Source organism: Cicer arietinum, chromosome 6 (genome assembly GCF_000331145.2).
Source record: "Cicer arietinum cultivar CDC Frontier isolate Library 1 chromosome 6, Cicar.CDCFrontier_v2.0, whole genome shotgun sequence".
Taxonomy (NCBI): domain Eukaryota; kingdom Viridiplantae; phylum Streptophyta; class Magnoliopsida; order Fabales; family Fabaceae; genus Cicer; species Cicer arietinum.
Window position 1 is genome coordinate 14,824,729 of NC_021165.2, and position 7,361 is coordinate 14,832,089.

Below are 7,361 nucleotides of genomic sequence, written 5' to 3' on the forward strand. Positions count from 1 at the left end.
TAATCTCCACTTCACAAATTCTCAATATTTATTCTCTCTCCTCGGTTGCCTATGGTACTCCATTAAGACCTTCATATCAAACACAAATTGGAATCACAATATTTAAATCACAATTTATAACATCATTATCATTAATCACACGTCATCACATATACTCATCACAATCTTATAACATCAATCTCATCAATTATACATCATCACATAGACTTATCACAAATTTATAACATCATTATTATTAATTATACATCATCATAGTCACATAAAACTTATCAAAATGCATCCACCTTTTATTATCACACCACATAAACATGTCTAATCAAACATATACATAAAATTCATTCGACATCCATAATACCAAAAATCACACATTTAACGATAATAAATCAAATATCACAATAATATTCAATGTCACACATTTAACGAAGTTAAATCAATCAACACCTTATAAATATTTCTATTCCATATTTTAATCTCACAATTTCCATATTTTTACATTAATCAATTTATCACTCAAATGGCTACTGCCGTATGTAGTGAGCCCCGAATGAATTGTTGGAAAATACGGTTTTCCCGTTCATCTCATATTATATTATACTCATGAATTCAAACGCTCTTTCACCCCTTACTTTATTTCGATGCTTTCACACACAAATATGACTCCACAAGAAAACAACATTTGTTCATTGACTATTTGTCCTTCAATCGATCTAACTCGACAGTTTATGGGTAAGCGTTAAAAATAAATTATGAGAAGATACTCTAAAAACTAAATTCGAAATTCGGTCAAGGAAAATTACCATAAACATAAAAAAAACAATCAGTGGATAACATAGCCACTTTTCACACGGTCGTTTTGGCGTTGGTTTCACTCAAAACGGACTTACGGTGAAGGAGAACGGTGCAAAATAACGAATTTTACAAACGGAGAAGTCGAATATTTTATAGAGTAATTGAGATTGTTAAAAATCTGGAAAATTATGTTTAATTGACTAGTTAAATGAATGAAATAACATACTCAAATTTGAGCGAAAATGGAGAAAGTTTTCTGAAACAGTTATCAATCACCGGTGTCAAACGATAGGTTATTGTTGTGTTTCCTCTTTGCTTTTACAGGTGTCCTTCCAAAGTTCCAACTCCATTCCATCTTTTGTTTGTTTTAGTTTATTAACAATTAGAGTTCACACATGAGTCAAATTCATTGGTCTCTTTATTTATGTTTTTGTTTTACTATTATTATTTTTATTTTGTTAGAATAAAATTAATAATTATTTAATATTTTTTTTTAATATTCTTCCAAACACAGTTTTCCAAATATTACTAATATATATAAATTAGAGTAATTAAAATAATCAATATAAAAAAAACATATATTACTAAAAATTGAAACTATCACATTCAAAATAATCTCTACAATTATACTTATTTATCAAAATACTCATATTATAATAATACCAGCATATTAGAAAATAGTTAAAATTATAAAATAAAAATATAATATTAATATTTTATATTAATTACTAAATCATAATAAATATGTATATAATCACAATGTCATAACAAGTATATAAAAATAAACGAAATCAAACACAATATCAATTCTATCTCAAGATAATTATTTATAAAAAAAATAACTAAAAACAAAAAATAGTTATAAATAATTGAAATATAACTATGTACATATTTAATATGAGTCAAACGCACAAAAAAATATTACATTAATTGAATACACGTATATACACGTAAAATCGCATAAAATCTTTTTTTTAAACATATATTACACTAAAATACTATTATTTTTTTAAAAAATAAATCAAAGAGTAAAATATATATTTATTATTTATGTCGCTCATGTAATCTAATATTTATAAAACTAACACATCATAAAAATCACCTATATAACGAAAATTAGTTAGAAAATTTATCATCATATATTCTAAAACAATTTTAACATTAAATTAATTATTTAAAATCGTACTTAACTAATAAAATAGTTTATTATAAAATTTAGGATGTTACATTATACATAGTTCTTCGGTTTGTGGAGGAATCTTTTGCAATTATAGGAGGAAGAAAAAATCAGAATGTTCTTCTAATAAATCTAGAAATCAATTTAGGTATTATTATGCATATCAATTTGTAGAACATTATGTCTGTTTATTTTTGCAAATAGGTCTTCAAATATTGACTTTTAATTGCTTATTAAATATTGAAAAGTTTATGTGTGAAATGCTAATTAATTTAATGCATGTTGCCCTTCCAAAATGATTCTTATTGTCAATTGTTCTTTAATATAACAACCAAAACATTACGATGAATGTTCTTCCATTATTCTTTAAACAAATGACTCAATCTTGAAATGATTTATTCTTCAAAGTTAATTCTTGTCATTTGTTGAATTGATATGAATATTTATGAGTGCAATGAATTTGTTCATCATGAGAATATTTTTTTCATAACAATTGAGAAGATATTTATACACTTGTTAATGACTTCTATGTGATTCATATTCATTAAATAAAACTTAAATGCAATAATTAGTAGATCACCATTCATAAAACTTAATAATTTATTTTATAAATTTTATTGCCACTAAAACATATATAAAAAATGTTTTTATCCTAACAATAAGTATAATTTATCTGAAGAATTTATCATTCATTCCCCACTTGTATATCTTGCGAGTGTATATTGTACAAGATAGAAGTAGAATAAGTTATTGGACTGTGCAAATATTCCAATAGCACATGGCCCCCAATGAGTGCCCTAAATTTTATTTTTATAATATAATAAAATAAGAGTAATTTTGGGTTAAATATATTTTTAATATCTACAAAATTACAATATTTTAAATTTAGTTTTTAATTTTTTTAATTCATTTTTAATCTCTATTTTAATTTTATAGGATTTTTTTTAGAAAAAAATATAATTTTTACAAAAATCAAAATAAGGATTAAAAGAGAATAATTTTTTTAAAGATTAAAAAATTGAATTTTTTTATAGAGATTAAAATAAAATTTGGAATTTTATAGAGATTAAAATTAATTTATCTCTATTTTTTAATTATTAAAATTTAACTTTTTTTTGTTAATAGCTCAATTTTTAAAATTAGAATAATATCTTGAAAATATTTAAGATGATACTGGATAGTAGATACAATAACATGTAGTATTTATATATTAATTGATTTGAAAACGGTGGAGTGATTTTATGGATAAGATAATATTATGTGTTTCTTTTTCAATAAATTACCAATTTATGACTTGAAATTGTGAGTGTCCGATAATTTAAAACTAAATTTACTTAAAAAAAATGCTAAATTTATGAATCCTCGCAAATGACAAGTGTCATATATTAATTTGTTTGACTTTTCAACTCACTCATTGACATTTGGTTATGCCAAGTGTTTATTTTTTTCCATTTCTGATACATGGCAGGAAAATATTTCTGTGATGAATCACAAAGATGTTTACCAAAATAGCAAAAAATTCACTCTTCACTCGTATTGAATCACACGCCAGTCGATTTATTCCTTTCCTCAAATAACTCATTTAAGTGTCTTGAAGTGTCGTGTTAACATATTCAATGACTATACGTTCAAATCTGAATTCTCGAAGTGTATTGATTTCAAATGAATACTTTATATGGTGAATTATGATAATTGTTTTGAAAATTATATCTGAAATCATTTATCTTTTTTAGTTGTTACACGTCTATTGTTTATTTTTCTTTTTCACTTAAGTCTTTTATGTTTTGAAAAATATAAAGGTATATCCTTTATTTTGTTTTTGTTTTTTCATTTAGATCATTTTTTAAATAAAAAAACAATGATGTGGCAGTGGCACACAAAAATATTTATTTTTATATATTTTTTTATTAAAATTTTTTAATTAAAATTTTTTTAAAAAATTTAGAGCTATTCATATCGTCATCTTCGTTCAAAATCCAAAAAATTAAATTAGAAAAACTTAATAATTCAATATTTCTTAACTAGAGATGTGGAGATGTGTTAATTATTATGATCAGACATTCACAACATATAATATTTCTTCCCCCACCTTTCTCTTTTTAGAAAACCATGGTTTTTTAGGTTTTTTGGTTTTTGAACGAAAAAGATGGAGATGTGAAGAACCCGATAAGTATAATTTGTTTGTTTGTTATTTATTTATTTTTAATAAAAAATAAATAAATTATTTTATAATAGTCTTACGTGTTGCTACTATATTAGCGTTTTATTATACATCATAATTTTTTTATTCAAAAAATAAACATAGATACAAAATTAAGAAGATAAAGACGGATGTGTTACAATTAAATAAGATAGATAACTTCTAATGTAATCTTACCTTCATTTTATTTGGGAGAAAATGTAGTCCATGTTTGCTTATTGGAGAAATATTCTTAAACAAAATGAGAAGACTTACATTGACTAAATTTGTCTTGTCTTCTATTCCCACCTATTATGTGGAATTGTTTTGATTTCCTCGCTGTGTTTGTCAATAAATTGATAGGATTATTAAGAAGGGAAATCCGGGCAATAAGATTAATTTGGTAGGGTGAGATAAAATACCTTGCCTAAAATATTTGGTGGTGTCAGTGTGAGAAAGGCTAGAGAGGCCAACACTGCCTTGTTAGGGAAATTGGTGTGGACATGCAACATCATCCTCAAAAAAAGGTTCAAGTTATCTTTATAATAAGGGATTGGGAGATTTCCTATTGGTACGATAATTGGACATTTTTTGACCCATTATGTAATCTTGTTGACTATGTGGCTATTTATGATATACAAATCAAGGTGAATAATATTCATGAGGACCTTGCTCTCAGCCTCATTTTCCTTCATAATCCTATTCTTGACATGATTCTTCAAGTTATTAGGAACCAAATTGTTCGTCTAAAGACACTTATACTTGGTTGGTGCTTTCTGACATGACTGAATCTTCTAAACTTAATTTGTCTTGACTTATTTCTAAAAGACTTCCTCCTAGATTCAATTTCCTCTTAATCTTGATTTGACATAATGAGTTCCATAGAGTGTCAAATTTATCTCCTGGTTAGCTTGTAACAGTTTAGTTCCCACATGTACTGTCCGGATTATTTACCTCCAACATCTTCCAAGGATGTCAATTGCATGAGGAGACATTTTTGTATCTTGGTAGAGATTGTACCATCTCTAAAAGGTTGTGTCAAATGAACACTATTGAGTTTTTGAAAGGCAAAGTTTGTGGTCAGAATGGTTTTCTAATCATGAAATTCATATTTTGTCACGTTACAGTTGGAATGTGTAGCATAGACACACCATGAGAGAGAGTAATCAAAATGCTGAATTTTTGCCAAGGTGAGGTCCTCAACTCAAGACAAATTGAAGATTCTCTCCGTCCCTCCCGCTAAAATGCTCCCAGTTTTGTTAGCCGATAGTTCTAGAGTGAACTTTGTTAATCTTAATTTGTTTTTATTTCATCATGTTACCAGAAACAAAAAACAAAATAGTAATGTTTGTTTGGTTCATTACTTGAGACAGTAAACCCACCCAATAATTACTTTCTTACATTAGATGGATCACATTAGGTTGTGATTGATGGTATAATATAACTTTGGAGAAATTGTTGTTTCTCCTTATTGTAGTACAAATTTTCAATTGGGCTTATATCTTTGTTGGATTATTTGTGCACAATCTCTCAATTTACCCTGCCATTCACACACACCCATTGGCCTATAAAGATTTTGTCGCAATTGATATTGGGATTGAGGCTCAAGAACAGGGGCTGTTCTAGAGCAAACTTTTGAATGATGCTGAAACAGGTTTCCCCTTCTTGCACACCATGAATTGTGCTGCATACTAGTAGTCCAGCTGCAAAAATTATATAAATGTAACATATTGGTTTATCAACAAGTAGCATCATTTCAATCCTTAAAAAAACTAATTTTGATGATATTATTAATAATTAGTGGTTATATTAATTTCATCTGAGACTTTATTTTTAAAACCCATTTAGTGTCTTTTAACTCATCAACAAATCAACTACTTAGGTGGACAATTTTTATGATAGAATTTATAGTTATATTACATTTATAACCCAGTAAAGAAATATCAATTACATTTACAATATCCTAAATAGGACTAAGCACTAGATAGCAAATTAACAATTACATTTCAAGCAAAAATAAAGAGTAATTACAAAACTATGCACACTTATTCAAAAAAATAATGAAAACAATTAACCATACGTCGCCTCCCAGAATATTACTAATAGCATTGGAAGTATATATTTGTGAATTCCTTACCAAAAAAATATTAATAAATTGCTGATTTAAAAAACTATCTGCATATTTACCGGTTGGTGCTGGTGGTCGACTTTCAGCAGTAAAAATCATAATGAGAACAATTGATAAAACGAGAGCGGAGCTGATGTTACTAGATTTAGCCATTCTTCCTCTTCCAATATCATTTATTCGTCATTTTAGACGTTGGGGTACCTTGCTTTATATATTTATTTATTTGTATATAAGAAATTAAGAAGGGAAATAATAATGCATAGAGACAAGATGGTTTCGAGGTGTGTCATTGGATTTGAAGATGAAAGTCGGCTAATTATTCTACCTATTTTTTTTGGCAGAGCCTCCCCTTCCATAGTTCCATTTATTGTATAAAAAAAAACATAGCTCCATTTATTGCAGAAGAAGCTGACTTATAAATGAATTTAGATTTCTATTGGCATTATTTAATCGGAGGAAATTCTATGTAAGAACTCACAAATTAAAATATTGTGTCAACAAACAATTATAATCTTCAACTCGAAAATTCTTAAATGTATGTAAATTTTAAGTGATATTTATGATTTGGTTTATAAACAAAAAAAAATATAAAAAAAATTGACAATTAAAATTTCTTTATATATTTTTTAAATTATAATTGTCCTCTAAATCAATTTTAAAAAAAAAGAGATAAATATTAATGTAATGTTGTGAAGAATGATATAACATTTGACTTGTTTATCATTTTCTCTACACCATAATAACCAAATCGACTTTATATATTTTCTAAATTATAATACCAAATAAGGTTAAATATTTGACACAATCCTCTCTTATTACTAAGAAATTGAAATCCTTTTACTTAAATCATCCGACTCCTTAATTAAGTGAAATTCCATTTTCAACTAATAATTAGAAAAATGATTGTGATTCTCGTTAAAACTCAAATTTATAAATAAATAAAAAGATAGAAGATGCTATAGTAATATGGATCAATACAAGAACTGTTCCTATTAATGTTTGGTCGAAATCCTATAGCGTGTATCTAGAGACAAAATTTAAGGAGATTAGTGAATACTATTTAACTTGATGGAGTGGGGTGGAGACCC

General features: G+C 26.4%; 1 long non-coding RNA gene across 1 annotated transcript; it reads right to left on the reverse strand.

Annotated features, from left to right (window-relative positions):
- Positions 1-5,423: 5,423 nt before the first annotated feature.
- On the reverse strand, positions 5,424-6,655 carry LOC140920971 (uncharacterized). Its single transcript, XR_012163782.1, has 2 exons — positions 6,333-6,655; positions 5,424-5,848 (listed from the first exon to the last, which is right to left on the reverse strand). It is a non-coding gene; the product is annotated as an uncharacterized lncRNA (long non-coding RNA).
- Between the last annotated feature and the right edge of the window lie 706 nt (positions 6,656-7,361).